Below are 22616 nucleotides of genomic sequence, written 5' to 3'. Positions count from 1 at the left end.
AACAGGACATATACAACACACCAAACTACTGCAAAGATTTACCAGATTGTCCTGGAGGATTCTAGAATACTAATTCAGTGCTCTCTCTGGAGGTTAGCTTATCTGTGGGTGCTGAAAATGCTCAGCTCCTCCAAGGAGGCCTCCAGCAGACATCGGGAGGGCAAGCAGAAGGTATTAATGGGATGCATCCCCCACCTCCGTGCCATTCCAACAGATCAACTTAGAAATCTGCTCAGCCTCCTTCCCTCCCACTCAAGCATGCCACACCACATCCCAATAAACACATCAAAATGCAGCCACATCCCGTTTCAAATATCATTTACATATAACTTCATAGGAGCTGGGGTGAGCTCCATTTAACAAGTTGACATGATATTACATTATGCACATATTCAATTAAACATCAATTAACTTTGATTTGCAGTCATTTTGGGAAGTTGATCATTCTTTCTCTGTCATCAAATACCCTTGGAAAGACTGGAATCTATAGTCCCCGAGTTGGGGGTGCTCTGCCTAACGCAAGCCCTGGACATCAGTATTCTCAGCACATACAGATAAGCATTTCTGTCCTTTCTGGTGGCTCCCCTTTTGGGTGACCCACCTATCTGTGCCAGCCCCAGCAGGCTGTCTGCTTCTCCAGGTGAGAGATCTTCACCTACTTCATTCTCCAAATGAGGTGAGTCCAGGGAGACTCTAGGTGGCCACAGAGGCTGCTAGATCCTGTGGCCAGAGCTGCAAAGGGAGGAGGAAGCCATAGATTCAGAGGAGGCAGTCGACACAGCACCAAGAGAAGCCTCTTGGCCATCATCACAGATCCACATGTGAGTTACACTCTGCAGAGGCCTGCCCTTCTCAGTCTTCTCTGGAACCCCATCTAATATCTGGGAGGTCCACATTGCCACCCTCACTTTCCAGATGAGCCAACTGAGGCTCAGGGACATGTGAGAGATGGTGCTGGATGCAAAAGTTCTGGCTCCACCTTTCTGAACACCCACTAAGGGCAAGTGATGTAAGCCATTAGGGGCATATGGTTTCTCTCACACCTATCCCTTTCTGAATTCTTCCATGGCCTGCTAGGATCCAAGGTCAGCAAGGGGTGTCAGGCAGGGGAGTGGACCACAGCCCCCGCTCTGAAGCTGGTAGGGAGGGCACAGAGCCAGAGAGTTGGGTAAGTTGTACTGCTGAGCGTCAAAACGTGTCAGGTCTCGCCCTAGCAGGCTGCTCCCTGGGATTAGCAGATACAGTCCCGGAGCCAGGGAACCATCTCCTTGGAACAGCTGTGCAGGGCAAGACAGGGCGGGGAGGAGAGAGCCACTCATGGGCGGAAAGAGTTTCGAGTGGCCTGGTGCCAGGGCACCTGGGGTCACAGTGCGGTCCCCAAGTCCTTTCCCAAGCCAGGGCATCACTAGTTGTCTGAGTCTGATATCACCATCCAATCTGCAACCTAGGCAGCCTGCTGAGCCTGCCTGTCATCCCACAGCCCACAGCAATCTGAGGAAGCTTGGAGAGAAGCAAAGCAAAGCCTTTGGAGATGTGCTTCTCTCTCTGTCTGTCTCTCTCCCTCTCTCTTTCCCTCTTCTTCTTCCTCTCCCTCCCCTCCTACTCCCCTCCCCCTTCCCCTCCTCCTAACACCACACACACACACACACACACACACACACACACACACACAAACACCCCACAACATCACAAGCCAGAGTGAGCAGTGTAAACCCCATTCTAGCTGAGCCCCAGCAGCTCCCAGAAGAGGGTGAGTATCAAACATCTACAATGTGTCAAGATCCATTCCAGGTGGGATCTTGTAGCTCACAGCAACCCAGCAAAGCAGAATGCATCATCTGTGTGTGTGTGTGTGTGTGTGTGTGTGTGTGTGTGTGTGTAGAGGAGGAAATGGACAGAGAGACGTTCATTCATTTGCCCAAGGCCACCAAAGTAGAGAGCAACAGAGATGTATTTCAGGCCAGATGGGCTTGCCTCGGTGATCTTCTGGAAACACACATCTGACAGTGCTTCCTCCATGCTGCCCACTCCTCCCCCAAGTTTTGAGAATCATGGGACAAAGTAGAAGAGCCTCAGGAAGAGCATTCAAGGCTTCCTCCATCTTCCATCGTGTCTTTTCAGCTAGCTCTCGAATCCTGTTTCTTCTCAGTCTTACAAGAGCAGCACTGCATCCTGCCAACCGTGCTGTGTGTTTGCAAAGATCTGCCCTGGCAAGCCTGGTCCATCTGCCAGAAGTGGCCTTCACCCTCTCCTCCCCTGTCCAATCCCCATTTCACAGAGTGAAATTGGAGACAGTGACTTGGAGGAGGAGCCACTTGGGCTGGAGTCAGTTAAGCCTTTGGATTCGTGAAACAACCTTCACATTCACTACAACGTGATATGGCTGAGGAGACATGGGTGTTTATTCAGATATCAGGTCACCAGACCTGGAACACTTTCAGGGCAGGCTTGGTGTATGGTTTGTGTCTGTATCCTAGCAACTGGCACGGGTTCTGGCCCAGAGCAAGTATTGCCTGGGATGATGATGGATGGATGGGCAGATGGATGGATACATAGATGGATGGACACTTAAATGGATGCTTAGATAAAGTGGAGAGTGACCAGATGAGATGGATGGATGGATGGATGGATGGATGGATGGATGGATGGATGGATGGATGAATGGGTAGGTGGGTGGATGGATGGATGGATGATTGGATGGCTTGATCGGAAAATGAATAAATTAATGGAGGGATGGAAGAAAAATGAATGAGCAGATTATTCCTATCAATAAGCACAAAACTACTCAACCCTGGGAGACATACATGTCCTCCCTGCTCTCAAATCTCATCACCCAAGAACTCTCCTACTTATGGCCCTTACAACTTTTTGTTGCAGGTCAATAAAGATCTGGTGGCCCCTTTAGGCAAAGGACCAAAACCATCTCAATTGGAGTGGGGAAAGGACCCCCACTAGAGCTCTGAGCTTACATCCTGGAATCCATGGCTGCACTCGAGGAAGAGGAGGCCCTGCCCCATCCAAGAGGAGCCAAGCTGGGAGGAGTCCACAGCTCCATCTTTCCATTAGCTAAAAAACTCTTCCAAGCTTGCCTCTTCCAGCTCCCAAATTCCACTGCTCAGGATAATCGGAGCCTGGGCTGGAGCCCAGTGTTGCTTCAACTCCAAAACCAAAACCACACTGGCTTGAGTATAAGAGGCCTGGGGAGTCAGCATCCAGGAGGACAGGGGCAGGAAGAAACTTGACCAACCTCTCAAGACAGCTGCAGGCAGCTTGCCCTCCATCCAGCAATGGATCTGAGCAGAAACTGTGGGTAAGCAGCCCTCTCCCCGAGCACCCAGGCACCTTCTGACACTGGGTTCGTGCTGGGTCCCACCACACCCTAGGCTCCCTTCAGTCCCCACCCAGCATCCTCACATCTGCAGCAAGGCCCTGCCAAGCTAACAGCTGCAGCCCATGCTCCAAATCTCCCCAAACCCTGCACTCCCCACACCGCCAAAGCCACATCCCTTCCGACCCCAGATCAGGGCCCTCAGGAAAGAAAGGCTCATTAATCCTGGGGAATCAGCTTCTGAGTCTCACTGAAGACAGGCTCGTGAGACTGGAGTTTGGAGGAAGCTCCCTTGAGGTCTCTCAGGAAATCATGGCCCCCATGACCACCCAGCACAAAGTTCATCAGCCACTGGCCTGCCTTTCAGCATCTAGGACGTTCCCAAGAGCCAGTTGGCCTGGCTGTGAGCAAGAAGTAATGTGAAGGAGGCAGATGGTTCCTCTGCATTTCACTTGCCTTCTCCTGCTCGAGAAGGCACCAGAAAAAGCTATTGTGGTCAGGAAGATGGAATATTGCATTTTTGTTCTTTGGCCAGTTTCTGCAAATTGAAAAAGAATTCTGGGTCTACCTGCATCACATCTTAGAATTTGATGCACTTGGGTAGGTGGGTGGGTGGGTGGAGGCTTCTATGGAGGCCCATACCCACTGTTCCTAGATCCACCCAAGAAAGAATGAGCCACGTCCCTGGCTACATCTGAATCACTGGTGAACAGGCCTTATTGGGCCAGCTCATGGTTTTTAATCCATACATGTATAAGCTTCCCAGTGGGATATGCAGGCTTCAGTGAAACACACTCATCTCCACCACTCATCACTTGAAACCCACCCCACACCATGGTCAGGCAAGCATTTCCAGGTTCTTTGCCTCTTCTTCAATGAACTGAATGAAATAAAGATTGCAAAAGTCCCAAGGGAATTTTATTCAAAAGCAACGCAATAGTACAAATCAGAAAGAAATTTGTCAAGAATGACAGCGAGCCACATGAGTGAATGTACTCAAGAGTTCCAATTATTATTTGGGGCTTCTTTTAATGGGGTTCAAGAAAATGAGGTGTATGGTTGCTAAGGGGCACAGCAGTGGTAGCTCTCTGTTTTGACTGACAGACTTGAATTAGGATTACACAATTATATAAACCTATGCTCATAGCACATGTCCCTTCCTGTACTGCATCTGATTTTAATCACACGCCTGTCCAATTATACATAGGCATAAGATGGTAAATAGGGGATTCTCCCTAAGAGTTCACTCAGAAGACACAGTTTGCCTTATTCAGCAGACGTCCAAAATCAGTCTTAGGCTGGATGAGCCCATTGCCAGTAGTTCCCAGATTTGTTCCAGGATGTGTTTGCATAGAAACCGTGCATTATCAAGAAGTTGCTAAAGGGAAGTAACTGACTTCCCCTTCTTAAAGTATGTCTACTGTGCAGCTCACTACATTGTTCCCAATTGTATGCCCAGTAAGTGCCTGTAAGGGTCACAGGCTGCACCTATTAGCAAAGGTGCTGTGTATACTTGGTTTACCAAAAGTTAGTCGCTATACTTTCCTGCCTCAACCCATACTGGAATTACTCATATGGCCCCTGGAATCAGTCAGCATGGGAGAGGCTTTGCTGCAGGAACAACCAGCACCCTCCTCTATCTCAGTGGCTTAACAACGCACAAATCCGTATCTGACCATTTCGAATCACCTGCTCAGACAAAGCCCCATGATCTGATCCTCACCCATTCCTCTCATCAATAATACCTAAGTAACAAGAGCCATAGTCCCATTTTGTAGCAGCTGAGACCTCCATGTCCCACAGGGATAAGTTTCTCCATGACCACAGAAACACGTGGGCTACTAAGGCTAAAGAAGGCCAGCAGATGCCTGATCTCACTGTGTGGCTTTGGGTGTGTTCCTTACTTAGCCTGTTTGAGACCCATTATGACACATGGGAAAGAGAGATGATGGGGGGTTCCCAAGGTGCTTGGTATCCCAGGGTCAGCCAGCAGTGAAGTGGACTAGACTATTCTGGCTATCTGAGGGAACCCGCATAAGTCAGTAAAAAGCAACTAGGCAGGAGGTTGTAGGCAGAGCAGAGGACTCCTGGAGGTTTGCAAGAATCAACCTCTCCAAAGGTGATTGAGAAACACGTCTCTCCCAAGTCCCTCCCAGGTGCAGGCATCCCTGTGAACCCAATGGCAGCATCCACAAACTCCCACGGGAGGCACGTGTATCAGTGTCCATTCCACCAGCATGGTGCTCTGGCTCACAGAGAATGGGATCATATTCAGGTGGACGTGGATTGCCCCAGGGTTTCCAACTCCATAAGCATTCTGACTTGTCCAGGAGCAGGGCTCCAAGGCCAGGCAAGGAACTAGGTTGGGATTCAGGCCTGAGAGATGTTTTAATTCCTCCAAGTCAGGTAGGTACCTTGACTCTTGGGGCAGGCCATGCCCAATCTCCAAGTCGGACCCAGGCCTGAGGCTCCTAAAATGCTCTCTCTGGTCATCCACTAGAGGCATGAGGGTTGGCAAATTGGGACTTATTCTCCAGCATGGTTTCTCCTCTCCCAGAAATCCCCACTATTAGGTCAGCTGCACCCTCAGCAGGCCTCTAGGATGCTTGTATACCACCAGTGGCAGAATGCTCACTACTTCTGAGCATCTTCTGTTCCTATTCTCTGAACACAGCATAATCAGGTGTGTGGAGGGATTGCACTGAGTGGTTGAAAAGGCTGGGGTGGTCTCCAGAGCCCTAGTCCCTCAGTCTCTGGAATGCCCAGCCCATCTCTCAGATTGGACCATTTCATTTTCCATTGAGGACTTAGCATGCTCCCTCTTGTCTAGTTGGAGAATCGCTGATCTGATCTTTAAGACCCTGATTTCCCAGGCATGGATGCTCAAAATCCCATACTGATGTCCCCTAAGAAGTGTCCTTCGGTCTGTGACTTTAGACCAGTTTCTCCCAGCCTCCAGCCCTCAGTGCTCACATCCATCAAATGGAGGAAGGGTCTCTCCATGTATGTTACCTTCTAGCCAGCGATGATCCCTATTCTGCCATCTTCTAGACCTAAGGAAAGCAATGGAGAGGCCAGCAGGGCCCCTAGTGAAGATGCAAGAGCAGACCCCAGGCTGGCCCTGTGCCCATTTTGTCAATGTCTGCTTTGTCTGGAGTTCACAGCAAGCAGGTGAGTTCATTTTCCATTAAGGACAATTAGATCTTCATTTGCATATGCTAAATGCGACATTTAAGGGAACAGTTCCTCCCCACCCAAACAGGATGAAAGTCCAATGACAGCCAGGCAACCTGCAGTTTGGGGCAGAGGTGTAATTGGCTCTTATTAAGGGAGATGTGGGAGATACAGGTTTTGAAATGCAAATGATTGCATCAGTCCTTCTGCCGGGCTGGAATGGGGAATGAAGGGGGAAGCTGGGTCTCATTTTTGCTCCATGTCCACACAAGACAGGCCTCCTGACCCACCTCAAGAGAGTCAGAGAAGCTGGGCAGAAAGGATTCAGAATACTCCAAGGAGAACAGAGAGTGACTGTCACCTTCCCCCCATCCCCCAACCTCACCTGCCCTGCCCTGCGTCAACCACTTCCTACTCTCTAAAGCAGGAAGGTCTAGGAGCTGGTTCCACCCCAGTACAACACCCCCGACTGTTTCATCGTGGCTTCTCCCATATGTCAGCCCCAGCAGACAGTCGGGAGGACCTAAAGGACCCCCACATACAGCATTTGCCATCCGCTGCCAAGAGGTCTCTCCCCTCCCACCCACCCAACCATCCCGTTCTTGTCTCTAGCTAGTTCAGAGTGTTGCATCTGCCTTAAGAGCCCAGACTGAAGTCATGGTAGCATCCTTACCCCCTGGAACTGAGAATTAGAGGCATAATTAGAAGCAGAAGAATCTGGCTCTTCTCTGCATGTGTGCAAGCACCAACATAGGGCCAGCTCACCCGAGGGCCTCATAAGAGTTGGTCACTTCACAGGAGAGTACAGGAGTAGGTAGATGAAGGAAAAGATGGAAGAAGGAAGGAAGGAGGGAGGGAAGGAGGGGGGGAGGGAGGGAAGGAGGGGGGAGGGAGGGAGGGAGGGAGGGAGGGAGGGAGGGAGGGAGGGATAGATGGGGTATGGATGAGTACACAGATGGATACCTTTTTGTACTTCTATGAGCCTTCCCTCTGCCCCTGCCTTAACATATAGTGCCTCTCATTTTATAGATGACAGGAAAGTGAGGCTAGATGAGATAGATACCCCATTCCCCAACCCAGTGAGGCAACCCAGAGATGCAGGGCTTATATCATGCCTCAGGATGCCCACTCAAATTAGATGGCTACAACTTAGCCTCAAAGTCCTCCGCTGAGATGGAAGTCTTCCACCTAGCCACCTCTCCTATGTGACTGTCACACACAGGTCCTAACACAATGCTAACCACCTGGGCCTCTTTAGATCCAGCCATTGAGGCTGAGGCTAACAGGCGAACTATGCAGGTGCATCTCTCTCTCTCTCTCTCTCTCTCTCTCTCTCTCTCTCTCCCTCCGTCCCTCCCTCCCCCCCTCCCCCCCTCATAAATCTCTGACTCCCATCTGACCACTCCAGAAGGTGTGGTCTTCTTTCCCCAGCCTGGCTCTTCAGGTTGCCAACTACAGACCCCATAGATTTCACCATGTCCCTCCCAAGGGCACCATTCCCTGCCCCAGACACCTAGAATTAGAATTTTGAAGAGCCTGAGGTAGGAGGAGCAGAGAGGCAGGGCAGGTGGAGGGGCGGAGACAGACAGATACAGAGAGAGCAGAAGGATCCCTGAACCCACACGTTGGGATAAAGATAGTGAGCTGTCTAGACTGTCAAGAGAACCATAGGGGTCTGAGGCTGACAGGAAATGACAGAATGCTGTAGGGGTGAAGACTTACCCAGAGGCTTCCACATTTGACCCCACACGGGACTAACCTAGGAGCGCTCACCCTTGCCAACACCTGGTCATCACAGACCTATTAAATCGGAACACCTGGAGAAGGAAGCAGACATCTACATGTTTTAGGGCCCCTGGAAGATTCCAGCATGATTCAAAGTTTGGCAGCTACTGAACTGACTACAGGGAACTATGAGCTACCATCCCCAATGTACGGGCTAGAAGAGTGATGCCTGGGAGATCTTCATATTCTGAGACATCAGGGTCCAAACAGGGCTGCAGGCCTGGCTCTACCCTCAAGGCTAGGTTCTTCCCACACTAAGCCCTAGAGATAATCCCAAAGAGACCAGGACCCTGACTCCAAGAAGCTCCAGATCTGGGCACATCCTTAACCTTTCCTGAGAGATGTTCTATTGGGATTGGGAGCAGCAGGCAGGGAGGTTCCAAGCTCCCGTGGTGGGGAGCTTTGGAAGGTGGGCATAGGCCTGTGTGCTGAAACCAGCTCACTCATAACTCATAAAATCCGAATGGGGCCTGGCTCCAGCCCAGGAACCTCTCTTCATTCTGTGGCATGACTTCATTCTGTGGCATGCGGGGGTCTGTTCCTGGATTGTGGGGCCCAGACACGGCCTCTTTATCTGTTTCTTTCCTGACATCCCTCTAAAGGCGGTGGCTTAAAAGGAGCTTCCTGGGGATTTGGGCTTCTTCCTCCAGGTCTACGCTGGAAACACAGGTGCCCACATGAAGACCATGGTACAGAAAATCAGAGGGGGCTCATGACAGTCCCCTGTCCCCAATCCAACTATTCCAAGGAACTGAGACCAGCCAAGTTTTAAGCATGGGACAACATACTCCCTCGAAGCCACCCAGAGTAGAGCTGGAATCCCAGTTTGGCTGCATCCACATGCTGGGTGACCTTGAGGAAGTTGTTTAACCCCTTTGAGGCTGGACCTAGTGACGATAAAGATCCCCATTGCTAAGACATTATAAAGTTGGGGTTCAATAAAGCCCATGAGGACTGTGGGACCTTGGACATTATTTTACTTCTATTGCCTCAGCTAACCTGTCTTTAAAATGGGAACAATTACACTAGGGCAAGGATACAGGAAGGATTAAAATTCATCAAAATGAGCCAATCCACACAAAGCTCTTAGAACAACATCTAGCCTATCTCAAGGGCCAGATGAGACCCTCAGCATGGGGCTGGCCCAGCGAGGCTCACGCAGAAATGGCTGCCTCCTTCCTGCCTTCCAGGCCTTTTGAGGATGCAGCCAGGTAAATTCCAGCACTTAGCTGCCTTCTTTCCATGGCTAGTGGCTGGCTCCAAGCCAGCTCTCTGTAAAAAAAAAAAAAAAAAAAAATGGAATTGGTGCCGGCTTTCTCTTCTCCCTTTCTGTGAAGACATCGAAAAACAGAAGCTCTGACCTTGGGCTACCTTGGACTGCTATGTGCTCCAAAAGACAAACTCTAGAAATTACTTCGAGAGAGCTGGGCACACCACAACAGCTGCCCCCATCCCCAAAAACTACTATTCTGGCCCTCCTGCTGCCCAGCTGAGCCTGAACAGGCCCAGATGCTGCTGCCTCTCCTAACCCTGGATGCCCTAGAATAGTGGAGAGTTGTGGAGGGTTGTTTTTGTGGCTGTTGATCTGGCCTTTAGGGTTTTGTTGTTTGGTTTGTTGGGGGGCAGGTAGCACAGTACAAAAAGAAGCACAGACATCAGCGTGGGCATGCCAGCCAGCATTTCCACCAATGTCCGGGCAGCATGGGAACCCAGCTCCCATAGGACGCTGAGGGTCAAACACTTTGGTGCCTTGCCATTGACCCAGGAGAAATGGAATAAAGTGAATTTGAACATAAGACATTTGACCCTGCATCACCCAGCCTTTCAACAAGCCACACTGTTCAAAAGCCATCTGGAAGTTTCCACAGAAATACCTATCTCTGAACAGGACAAGGAACAGGGAAAGTCATGGCCAAGCTATTTCAGGGCAGAATAAACTCTAAACCCTCTTCTTATTTTCTTTCTTTCTCTTTCTTTCTTTCTTCTTCTTTCTTTCTTTCTTTCTTTCTTCCTTCCTTCCTTCCTTCCTTCCTTCCTTCCTTTCTTTCTTCCCTTCTTTCTTTCTTTCTTTCTTTCTTTCTTCCTTCCTTCCTTTTTTCTTCCTTTCTTTTTTCTTTCTTTCTTTCTTTTTTCTTTCTTCTTTCTTTTCTTTTCTTTTCTTTTTTTGTTGGTTGTTCAAGTCAGGGTTTCTCTGTGTAACATCTCTGGTTGTTCTGGAACTTGCTCTATAGACCAGGCTGGCCTCAAACTCACAGAGATCCACCTGCCTCTGCCTCCCCAGTGCTGGGATTAAAGGAGTGTGCCATCACTGCCTGGCAGCTCTAAACTCTGAAGCTAACACTATGCTGCCCCAAAACAAGAGAATAGAAGGACTTCCTTGGAGGCATGAGTGGACACACACACACACACACACACACACACACACACACACACACACACCCCTCCCTGCTGCCCTATGCCTCCAGGAAGCTTCTGGGAGCACAGAGAAGCTTCCGAAGACCAAGGCTCTGATGCCTGCCGACTGTGAATCTCTAGCATCAGACAGTTCCTCCCTCCACAGCTGCTGAGCTCTCGGTGCAGTGAGGGTGACAGGAATGTCCTTGAGTCCTAGTGCTCACATTCTAGTCCAAGGGGTGTGGAGAATAAGCATCAAAGACAGCAAAGCTGAGTGAAAGATTAGTGAGGAAGTAAAGTGGCCACACCTACTGTTCCAGCAACCAGGAGGCTGAGTCAGAAGGATGAAGAGTTCAAGTCCAGCCTGAGAGACGAGAGAGAGAGAGAGAGAGAGAGAGAGAGAGAGAGAGAGAGAGAGAGAGAGAGAGAGAGAGAGAGATTCAGACTCAAAACCTGAGACAAGGCAGGAAGATGGCTCCAGGGGTAAAACATTTGCCATGGAAGCATAAAGAACTGAGTTCTGATGTTCAGAACGTGTGTAAAGCCAGAAGGAGTACAAATCCACAATCCTAGCCCTCTTATGGCAAGATGGAAGAAAGAGACAGAAGGATCCACAGAAACTCAATGGCCTGCTAGTGACAAACGAGGACCCGGTCTCAAAGTGGAAGGCAAGGACCGACATCTCAATCCGTCCTCTGGCCTCCATATCCATGCTGTGGCACGTGGGCACCCAGACTCCTGTGCATACACAGATGAACGAGAATTCAGTGTAAGTCCAGGTGAAATGGAACAGGCCACACAGCGGCCTGGGAAGGGAATCAGGCGAAAGACCTGCCTGCAAGGCAGAGAGGTGGGAGCCCTCCGGTGAAGTCAGGGTGAGAAAGGAAGGCCGGGACACTGAGGCACAGTGGACAGGGAGGGGACAGGGAGATGACAGGGCAAAGGCAACCAGGTCAGCTCTCGAGACATATATGTCAGCCCAGGGTGCAGTGCCTGGGGCATGGTCCTGATCCAATTCTGTGCACCTTCTTCCTGTGGCTACGTAGAGGAAAACACGGGGAACGCCATAGAGACTCCCGAAGCCCATGCAGAGACGGGATCATTTGCAGGACAGAAGAGGAGGACGTGAGCAGGAAGAGGGGAGGCAGAGGTGATGAGGTGTGGAGAGATTTAGGACCTAGGCAGTCAGTTGCTTTGGTTGTTAGCAGAGGAGCAAGAATATCTCAAGTGGCGACAGGCCATTCAGAGACTGGCCTAAACGACAGCAGAAGGCAGGTAGACCACCTTCATCTGGAGGGAGCACCTTCTAAGGGCCTAATGGCCACGAGAGAACAAGGAGCAAGGGGAGAGAGATCCTGGTTCTACACCCTCCTGGAGGCTAGAAGTCTGGCCAAGGTCTCTAGGGGACAGGGTTTGTGGGGCCTTTTGCTCAAGCCAGCCCATGACCTTGCCCAGAAAAGAAACCCAGCATTGCCAGTGGCTTGGACTCTGGCTCCTAAGTGGCCATGCCTCCTAGGGCCCAGGATTCCTTCAACCCATAATGGAGCATTTTATTATACACCCAGCACCCAGCCTGCCTGGCCACAGTCAAGCTCTCCTAGAACCAGAAGCATAGGCAGCCACCCATGAACTCTCGATAAGGAGGTAAGAAAGGACGTTCAGTACAGCTCGTGGCCCTCCACTCTCCTCTCCAGCCAGAGAAGGCAGACTTTCTTCAGGACCTCTCCCAACTTCACCTTAGGGAAACCTGGGAGCTGGAGAGTGGATCATCCCTTAGAATTTGGAAATAGGCAGGCATGACTTCATATGTCGTCTCTAGGAATTCCTCCAGAACGCCACAGGAAAGTCACTTATGTGTTTGGAGATTCTATCATGTCCTGGTATCACAGGGTCTATTGCATGCCTTCTGGCTAGGGCTCTGGTAACGCCCAGCAGGCATAGTGGTGTCAGTCTCGTGAGACTAGCAACCCATTTCTCTTCCACCTTCCCTTCAGGTTCCAGGAGGTGCCTTTCAGCGGCTTTTCCTGGGTTCCATGTTAAGAGACCCTACCCTAGAGTTTACCATGCTGTCAGCCCAGGCTTAGTTCTTACTCCAGCTATCAAGGTTGCTATCCCAGAGCCTAGCTTCAGAAAATTGATGGGATGAATGAATGAATGAATGAATGAGTGCAAGGGTGCCTCCCAGTCCTAGCCAGCCTCCAACTCTAGAGAACTATCCCTCAGTTTCTTGTAACCCTGCATTACCATGCATAAAACACTTCCCTGGGCCTGGGTACATGTGTCTTATTGAGGATATAGATAATTTATACCTGGCCCCAGGCTCAGAAGTAAAGGCCAGGTGGTCATGGGGAGCTTCCTGCAACCTTAAGTACATAATATTCCTCCCAGCCAACCTCTAGGCCTTCAGTCAACCTGGATTGCACACTGTGCAAATTGAAAGCATGAAGCAGGAGGATGACAGGACTTCCCTGCCTTCATATTGGACATACTGGACATATAAAACAGCTGGGCTTCCTGACTTCTGGGCCCTGTGTATGCCCATGGAAAATGCAGGTAGGGAACTAAAATGATCCTCCTCATGGCAGCCAGGGAAAGGAGATAAGTAAAGGTGTATATAGGGGGTGAGGGGGGGCTGCTTTGCCCAAGCCACCCTGCTGCTTCTCGGAAGCAGCCAATACCAAGCAGGCAGATGGCCGGCAGGCCCCCTCAGAGCCCTGGGACCCAGATGGTCATCCCCAGCCTTAAGCGAGGTACACAGCAGCAGCACAAGAGAACCTACTGCCAGCCAAAGCCACCGAAGCCCAGCTATAGCCAGGGGCCACCCTGTCTTCCTTCCTGAAACCTAGCTACCACTATAGCTGGGGGGCCCATGGGAGGGCAGAGAAGCTGAAATCCGGAGCTACAGTCAGAGCGGCCACATTCAGGGGGCCATGGGCCAGAACAGGCATATCCTCCCGGGAAAGCCTCCTCCACTCCTGTTGCCTGTCTGTCAGGGGACCAAAGGAAATGTGTCTTCACTTGCAGCCAGGCTGGGAGCCCGAGTCACCTCCGGACCTCTGCATCATCTCCCATGGACTTGCTTGGGCTCAGGAAAAGCACTAAGGACTAACTAATAAAAATAGACTCTAATACTCCTTAAGGGCCTGCCAGAGATGGCCAGGAGTTCTGAGAGTTTCATGGGCAAAAACCAATTCCTGTTATAACCCCGAGAGGCAAGTCTGTTGGAATCCCCACTTTACAGATGAGGAAATGGAGACCCAGGTAGGATGCAAAGAGCCTAAGTCATTGGTGAGCCAGAAGTCCACCCCAGGCAGCCTGGCTCTGAAGCCCATGTTCTCAGAGCCATCCATCTGGCCAGAACCTCTGTTAGTCCCACACTGCACTATACCAGGGAGCAGAGACAGGTCACCTTGGTTTCAGGGGTGACTTGTCAAGGAGTGAACTGTCCATCACAGATACACACTTGCCTTGGTGGAATTGTCTAGGCAGCAGGTAAGGACAAACCTAGGTCCCCTCTGATGGAAGGGACAAGTGTCCCTCCGGCCAGGTCTTGAGGTCTTGGGAGAAAGTATGGGGACCTTAGAGAAGCCTACATACTGACACACATTCAATCACAGACTTACACATGTTCATTTGCTCACATGCACATGTGTGAGCTTGCGCACATGTGTTCCTTGACATAACAGCTATTCTGGGGAACAAAGGACACTACCAAGTCCCCACAAGCCTGGGAGCCCCCAGACCACGGGAAGTCTGCTCCCCCTTGACAAGTGCCTGGAGGAAAGCCTAAGACACCCCCTTCCCCCTTCTCAGCCTCAGTTTCCCCACTGTTTGAGGAAGGGGTTGTTTGAGGTCATCTCCAAGGTCTTGGGCTCCTTGCCGCCTGGCCAGTCACCTGCAACTCTCTGTCCCCAGAGCTGGCAGGAGCTGTGACTCAGCAGCGAGAGGCAGCACAGGAGCTGCCCACTGCCCCCTCCCCCAAACACACACAAAGGGCATCTTGTTACCACAGGCTGCCAGCAGGCAGGCAGGGCTGGGAGGTAAGGGGCCAGGACGCCTGTGTCAGCAGGACTGGGGGCAGGGCTCACAGGGAGGCTCTGCCAGGGCTGCTGGCTGGCTGGCTGGCTGGCTGGCCACAGGATCCAAGCAGTGGACAAGGCCTTGGGCGGGTAGGCAGCTCTGAGGAGCAGTCTCGGGGAATGGCTGGTCCCCAGGCTTCTGTATGGAACTCTTGTTTCTTAAGTTCCTTTTTTATTACCACTATTTTTCAGCTACGTTCTGAATGAACCTTGTGCTCCTAGCAGCAGCTTCAGGCCTGGAATTTCCCTGCTGTGGAGGCTGAAAACCACAGCCCCAACTCAGAGCTTACCCGTCTTCACTCTGTGGTCTTGGATGCGAGACTGAGGCCCAGTCGGTTTTCCTATCCATAAAATGGGAGAGCTGAGTGGAGGCAATACTTACATCACATTCCCCACTGAGGCAGATGTCACCTCCCAGGGGAGTCCCAACACTGGTCAGGACATCCTGGTATCTTCTTTGTTGCTACTGGCTCTGCTACTTTCTGAACACTTTTCCCTTGGGGCCTCAGTCTTCCAGCCTGTAAAATGGAGATGGCTGAAAAGAAAGCAGAAATTAAACAGAAGATTCTCTCTGGACATTACTTGGACATCACATTCTGAACCTGAACAAATAATAAGACAAGATAGATTCAGGAAATCCATACAAGTAAAAAAAATCAGTCTGCAATACTGTTCCTACGAGCGTGGGCATGGAGGTTCATACATATGCACACACATGTATGAGTGGGCAGGCAAGTGTGTCCCCATACTAGTGTATTACTTGAGCAGAACAAGGTCCAGAGCAAAGGCTCTTCAAGGCCCTTGTGCTCCTTAGGACCACGGGACTCTTGTAACTGATTTGTGATGTCCAGCTAACCACAGCCTTGCACAACAAATTGGTAGCTGCAGACCTGCATCCTCCAAGCACTGGGAGGAACTAGTGGCCAGCTGCCCCCTAAACCACCCATTACCATCTCAAGGAGCACTCCATCCATGTAAATGTGCCCCAGAGTTGCATCCCCACCATTTTTCAAAAACTTTTATGTGTGGGTGTCTCATTTGCCAAGCATCCATGGTTCACCTGTAACTGACAGGATTCTGCATTCTGTTAAGAGCATATAACTGATAGGCTTTCAAAAACTGAAGTGTAGTGGGTGTGGATTAGTCTACCAGACCCTCCAAATACTACCCAGCTCCTAAGGTCCTTTGTCCCACTTGACACATGAAAGTGAGACCCAGATGGGTGAAAAAGCACACACCTGAGGGCCTGAGAAAGGGGCCAGGTGAGTCAGACCTGTGAGGTCAGAAAATGAAAAAGCCGGGCACAGTTTGGGGATGTAGACCATGACCCAGAAACCCAGGCAGAACACAACTATCATCTCCTTTCCACAAGCATAGACCCTCCCCTTAGTTGTGAACTTGGGGACAGCCATGGCCTGTTGGAAGGTGAGGAAACCCATTTCCACCATCTTCCTCTTCTGGGGAAGAACCTAAGAGTTCTTGACACACTGGGCTTCCTTTTGGGCAGTGCCCAGGTGGGGCATAGGCCTCAGGCACAGATTACCTGGCCTCTTCCTCCCCTGGTTACATCAGTGACTGAGTGTGGGAGGCCCTTCCCTCCTCGACCTCCATCCCACCCCTGAAGGCAGACCAGCCCAGGCAGAGCAGAGCTTCCTGACAACAGCATCCGCTAGCATCCTGAGAGCAGGAGGCTCAGTGGTCTCAAGGGCCACATTCCATGGGAAGGGCTGCATTTTATTGGGTCCCCACTGCACAGGAGGTAGTTTAAATCCATCATCTATTTAGCAAATATTCACTGAATGCCCTTGAAGTACCAGGCCCGGGGCTCGGTACAGGAATCCAGGAGAAGAAAGGAGGTAGGGCCCCTGCCCTCGTGGAACTCACAGTCTAATGAGGAAGATACACAAATGAGCTACAAGAGAAGAGAGGAAGGTCCCCCGATGGGGACACCTGCCTGGAATTGCTGATGAGGGAAGGCTTCCTGGAGGAGGTAACACTGAGCAGGCTCTCCCCAAAGGGGAACAGGAGCTATGTAAGCAACAGACAGGGGAAAATATTACAGGCAGTGGGAGCAGGTACGTCGGCACCCACAACTTTCACAAGGACCTTAGAGGGTGGGAACAGGCACTCCACTTTATAGTGGAGGAAACTGGGACTCCTGAGTAACTGAGTCAGCCAGAAGACTGAGGCTCATCTAGATGGGCAGTTTGCTCTGACCTGATACCACACACCGGCATTTCCAATGAGCCCTGAAGCTAAACAGTGAAGCCAGGAACAGTGGAAGAGGCTGAATCTAATCTGTCTTGTAGCATACAGGTGTGGAGGAAAGGTGGTCCCCATGACAGCCAAGCCTCTCTTTCACCAGCAGCTTGAGAGGTCCCCATGTAGGCTCTTTAAAGGCCTTCCCCAGAGCCACAGGGAGAGGGAGGACAGCGGAGAGCCAGAGACTGGCAAACGGATGGAGACTCCAGGCAGGAGCAACAGCAGTCAGGGGGCTTGGAGCAGAAGAACGTGGCTATGGCATTTGGAGAATGGTAAGCTGGAGTGTTTGAAATTCTCCAAGGTCACCCAGGCCCAGCCCCAGAGCTACCCAAGGCCCACCATGTCCCAAGCAAACCTCCAAGCAAATCTCTTCACTGGAGACTGAGAGGAGATGTGGTCTTCCCCGGGTTAGTGTGACTGCACTACAGGCAAGGGCTAGTGCTGGACTTTGGCATCCAGCTGAAGGACTGCAGCCTCCTCCTGCCTTCGGGAAGCTGACAAGGGAGCAGAGAGGACAGACAGACAAGATGCAGGCAGAAAGCCTTGCAGGAAGAGAGAGAGGCCTTGTTGATTCAGTCCCTCAGCATCCCTTCCCTCAAGGGCTGAGTCAGAATGGAGCAGTGACCCAACAAACTCTAGGATGACTAGTGGTGGGTGGGAGTGTCCCCACCCAGCTTGTGATCTGCAGAGTTGCTCCTACCCAATCCTCATCCCAAAGCTGGGAACCTGGCCAGCAGGAGCCAGACCGCCAGTAGGGATGTTAGGGTCAGCAAATGAGGCAGGGATGCTCCTCCATTCTGCTGATTTTCTCTCTACGAGTCCAGAACCCCAGAGTTAGTCTGTGGCCACAGCCCAGACCTCCGTGCAGGCTGCAGATGTCTAGGCAACTCCTTTAGGACTCTGGCCCCATCGAGAATGTCTACAGTCACCACTATCACTATGCCTTCTCCAAGGGACCACAACTGTGACAGATGCCCTGCTGTTCTGAGACTAAGATCCCCATTGTTAATGTCTGGAAAAGCTTCCTTGACTTACAGGGAGATCATCCAAAGTGCCCCCTGCATTTGCTCGTCACTGTGGGTAGGAGTGTTCCAGCCTTTGGGGAGAGAATGACTGTTCATCTATAGGAGGGAAGAGAAGAGGAGAGAGCTAGGCCCATCATGAAACCCAGTCCCTATGCCTCATTCTGTCTTGGCTCCTCACTGATGCTTCCTAGCCGTCACATCCTTCTTCAGAAGAATGCCCTGCCCACAGCCTGGCAACTCCCCCAATCTCCTCTTGTTGGCTTCCAGCCCAGTCCAGCTCGTACCATCCTGCTTCAAATCCCACCTAGGTCCATACCCTATTTCTCACTTCAGAGTCCAGATGGCACTCACGTAATTCTTCCTAAAACAAGGATGGCTAATCCATTTCAGTCTATAAGCCAACCCCGACTCGTCAGCATCACACCCTTTAAGGACTGTTTGGAGAGGCTTCCGGGGCACATGCGAGCTCTGTGGGAAAACGTCATGATTGCTTAGTGGGTTTTGTCTGTTTTGGTTTGTGTATGTGTGTGCATGAGTACTTCTGGGATGGATGGAACCCAGGTCCTCACGCGTAACAGACAAGTACTCTACCACTAAACTATAGCCCCAGCCCATGATTGACGAGTCTGCTGTGGGCATAATAGAGGAAGACTTTACCACTGTTCACCATAACCAGGCAAATGCCTTCAGGCATTTGGGAAGATGCAAACAGACGTCCCTGTCCCTTTCCCTGCTTTGTGCCCAACCTTGGTTGGCCTCTGTGACAAGGGCAAAATTCTTACCTTTTGACTCCGGCTAATGTAGACAGATTAGCTGGGAACTTAGGGCGTGGAAAGCATTAGATTGATCTTCCTCCTCTGTACATGAATAGGACCAAGGGGTCCTAGAGGTTGAGTTCTAGAAAAACAAATGAATTCTCCAGCCCATAGCCCCTGAACACATCATGGGATGGCACGAAGAACTGAGGGTTCAAGCTGGAGACCAGAGGAAGCAACGATCAAAGGAGTCAATCAAGGCAATAATCTCAGGGCCCGGCTGCTCTCCGGGTGTGGTGAGCGGTGCGCTGGTATTGAGAGGTCCGAACTGTTTAGAGGTAGCAAAGCTCAGGAAGGGATCCGGAACCAAGAATGGAGGCCAGACCCTCTGACTTTTCACCTACTTTTATCATTAAATTGGCCCCGGGATACCCTTTGCTTCCCAGCACTATCCCTCCATGGGACAAGGACCTCAGAGAAGCGTCCCTGGCCATTCAGATTTAAGGAAGTCCCTACATCCCCCATGATTCTCCTTCTCAGCCCCTCACCATGACTGCAGTTCTGATACCTTCTTAGGCATTTCTGTTCTTTCTTTAGTCTACTTGGTCTATGAGCCTCATGAGGGTGGAGATGAGATCTGTTTCTCACCCTGCGGCCTCCCCTCCTAACTCAAATTACTGTTGTCTAAACAGTGTATTGGCTGTGGCAGGCAGGGGTCAGGTCTTCAAATACCTGACACTCCATGCAGATAAAGTAAATGAGTGAGGCATGCCCCATGAAACCTCAAAGCAGTAGCAGCCACATGGCACATTCCTATTGTGTTCTGGGCCTGCCTCACTGCAGCAGCTTGACTGTGTTGACTTGACATAGATGCAAGTTGAGCATATACAAACATATGCCCCTTTCCACTTTATAGAGCAAATGATACTTTTATTATTTATTTATTTATTTATTTATTTATTTATTTAGTGGGAGCATATGTGTGTGTGTGTGTGTGTGTGTGTGCATGTGAATGTGAACATTTATATAAAGCCTAGGTTTGAACCTAGGACCTTGTGCATGCTAGTCGGGTGTTCTACCACTGAGCCTTATCCCTGCTTCTCTACCCTTTTTAATTTCCTTACTTTTGCTAGAGTTTTAAGTACCAAGAACTATTTCTCTAGTCCACAAACGAACAATGGACCAATAGTGGGCCCATCTGCCCATGGCAGCCTCCAATGGCCCTGGGGTTCTTCACTTGGGTCCCTGGACCACCAGAAGCAGCCATGTCACCTGAAACTTGTTAGAAACCCTCAGGCTGTTCTCCCTGAAGCTCTAGGTGGGGCCAGCAAAGGGAGTTTTAGCATGCCTCCAGGCAATCCCCCTGCCTGGTTGAGTCTGAGAACCAGTCAGAACAGCAGAGACTGTGGCCAACTGAGGAGCCTGCATCTTCCCTGAAGGCACCCTGTGGCTCAACTACAGTCTACAGTCACAGAGTGGAAGTGTGAGCCACTAGCAGGCCCTGTCATCCCAGCCCTAGGAAGGCTGAGGTTGGAGTACTGGAGTTCAAGACCGGCCTGAGCTACATCTCAAGATCCTGCTGACCAGGGAGAGAGAGAGAGGAAAAGACAAAGAAGGAGGAAGACAGAGGGAACAGAAATGTAAGTCAGTGCATCTAAATATTGAAAGACCACGTTTCCATGTGATATTTCGTACCTAAGTTTTGGCTGGATTTGGAGCTTGTTTTTAACCCCATGAAGACCAAAGAATCCTTCTTTTTATAAGCTAAAAGTAACCCAAGAACAGACAGACTATGACTTGAGGAGGTGGAAACCATTCTCTACAAGGAAAGTCCCACTGAGATGCTTTAAGTCCAGGCTACTGAGGCTAGGTTAGCACTTGAGGCAAGCACGACCAGGCTCCCACAAAGCCCCCTTACCTACAGTGTGGTATCCTCAATTTCCAGACAAAGTCTACAGGCCCCAGCCTCTCTCTAGGCCAGAGAATAAACAAGATAGAAAATTCTAGGTCCTGATGATCAGAGCCCAGATCAGGCCTGGGGTGGAGAGTAAAGTCACTCCCTGAGCCAAGCATCATGTTGTATGCCACAGGCACTGTCAACTCTTCAGTTCCTGTAGCCAACCTACCTTAGAGTAGAAAAACAAGCTTTTTTTTTTTGGTTTTTCGAAACAGGGTTTCTCTGTGAAACAGTCCTGGCTATCCTGGAACTAACTCACTCTGTAGATCAGGCTGGCCTGGAACTCACAGAGATCCACCTGCCTCTGCCTCCCAAGTGCTGGGATTAAAGGTGTGTGCCTCCACCACCGCCCAGGGAGAATCATGCATATTTATTTTAAAGACAGGTTCACAGGTTACATGACTTGCCCTAGACCCCAGAGCTGGCAGATGGAAGAAGTCAGGCTATGAACCTACTATTACCTGCACCCCGACCTGTGTTGATCCTAGCCTTCCAAATTGTCTATGAGATACAGGACAGGAGAATCCCTAGGAAATGGCCAGGGTTCCCCTGCCACCTACTTCCCTCGCCAGGACACCATGAAGGCTATCAACATGTCCCAGAGGGCTGACTCCTGCAAAAAGGCACCAGTGAAGGACCTGTGAGAGGCAGAGACACCGGAAGAGGGAAGCTAGCCCACGTTTGGCTTCAGTTTCAGAGTCTCTCTCTACATGGAAGCTCTAACCCCAAGCTAGGGAGTTTCACCAGCTGAGGACAGCCCTGTAGAGAGAACATGGCTGAAGGTTCTGGACCCAGCCAAGCACTTTGCGCCCTCCTTCCTTGCCTCGATCTCAATACTTGTCTTCCTTCAGGCCCAGCCATAGCCCTGGCCTACATGGCTCAGGTCAGTGTGGGTGGTTTCCAGAGATGCTGGAAAATATGATGTAGCCCTGCCCCTGATGATGACCCCATGTGGTCACAGCCCCCAGGCGATCTGGGCTGGCCAAGGTACTGCCCACCCACAGGGGCTCTCATAGGTCCCATCACACAGCAGCAGAGGCTGACCCACTGGGCCCTGTCAGACCCCTCAGATATTAGTCAGCACCATCAGCCTGCAAGTGACCACAGCCGGATGGACACTGAAGCTAGTCTGGGGCCAAGAGACCTCACTCAATGGGGAGAGATGGCCCCAAATGACCCACAGGAACACCTGAGGGAGAAGGAAAGAGACAAAGTGGAGACATGCTAAACACAAGCAAGGAACAGAAATGAATTCAGTCAGGAAATGGTCATTCAGTACACACACACCACAGACCCACACACACAAATCCACTTGTGTTGTGTTTCCATATGTACACTTCCTTACCATATTCCAGTATCCACAACACACATCCCTCTGTACGTACAGTGAACACACACACACACACACACACACACACACACACTCCAGAACGTGAGTCCTACACAGACACCGCAAACCCAGAACGGACTGTCTGAATGCACAACATGCCGGTTTACTCCAACATACAAGGGCACCATGTCCCACTCACACTAAAGCAAGATGTTTGTGATGGCGGTGGCTAAGAACCAGCCTAAGAATCAAGGACCTGGGCACTTCACCGGCGATTAGGGGGGTGGATGCAAGGGAGACAAATCCGGGTTGTGTGATGCGCCCTGCGCAGCCGCAGCCGCAGCCTGGCTGACTTCTGGGCCCCGCCAGGAGGTCGCCTAGCCGAGCTCGGCCAGGAAGTCAGCTCGGAGTGACAGCTCCCCCCCTACGCTGTTTGTTTATTCATGACTCATTCGCCTCCACAGACTGGCTCTTCTTTCTTCTAGTAGGAGGGAGGACAGGAGCGGGCGGGCGGGCGCGAGGGAGGG

The 22616-nt window shown here is 51.0% G+C and overlaps 1 long non-coding RNA gene across 1 annotated transcript in view; it reads right to left on the bottom strand.

The window, feature by feature from the left end:
* Positions 1 to 3773: 3773 nt before the first annotated feature.
* The window catches only part of LOC107403027 (uncharacterized), an 80725-nt gene continuing 61882 nt past the window's right edge, over positions 3774 to 22616 (bottom strand). Inside the window, exons 4-6 of the long non-coding RNA XR_013042265.1 lie at positions 15143 to 15278; positions 8225 to 8319; positions 3774 to 6381 (exon numbers count right to left, since the gene is read on the bottom strand). This is a non-coding gene — a long non-coding RNA (uncharacterized LOC107403027). The remainder of the gene's footprint in view (positions 6382 to 8224; positions 8320 to 15142; positions 15279 to 22616) is intronic.

Source organism: Peromyscus maniculatus, chromosome 9, assembly GCF_049852395.1.
Source record: "Peromyscus maniculatus bairdii isolate BWxNUB_F1_BW_parent chromosome 9, HU_Pman_BW_mat_3.1, whole genome shotgun sequence".
In the NCBI taxonomy this organism is placed as follows: domain Eukaryota; kingdom Metazoa; phylum Chordata; class Mammalia; order Rodentia; family Cricetidae; genus Peromyscus; species Peromyscus maniculatus.
This window is presented reverse-complemented; position numbering and strand designations above follow the sequence as displayed.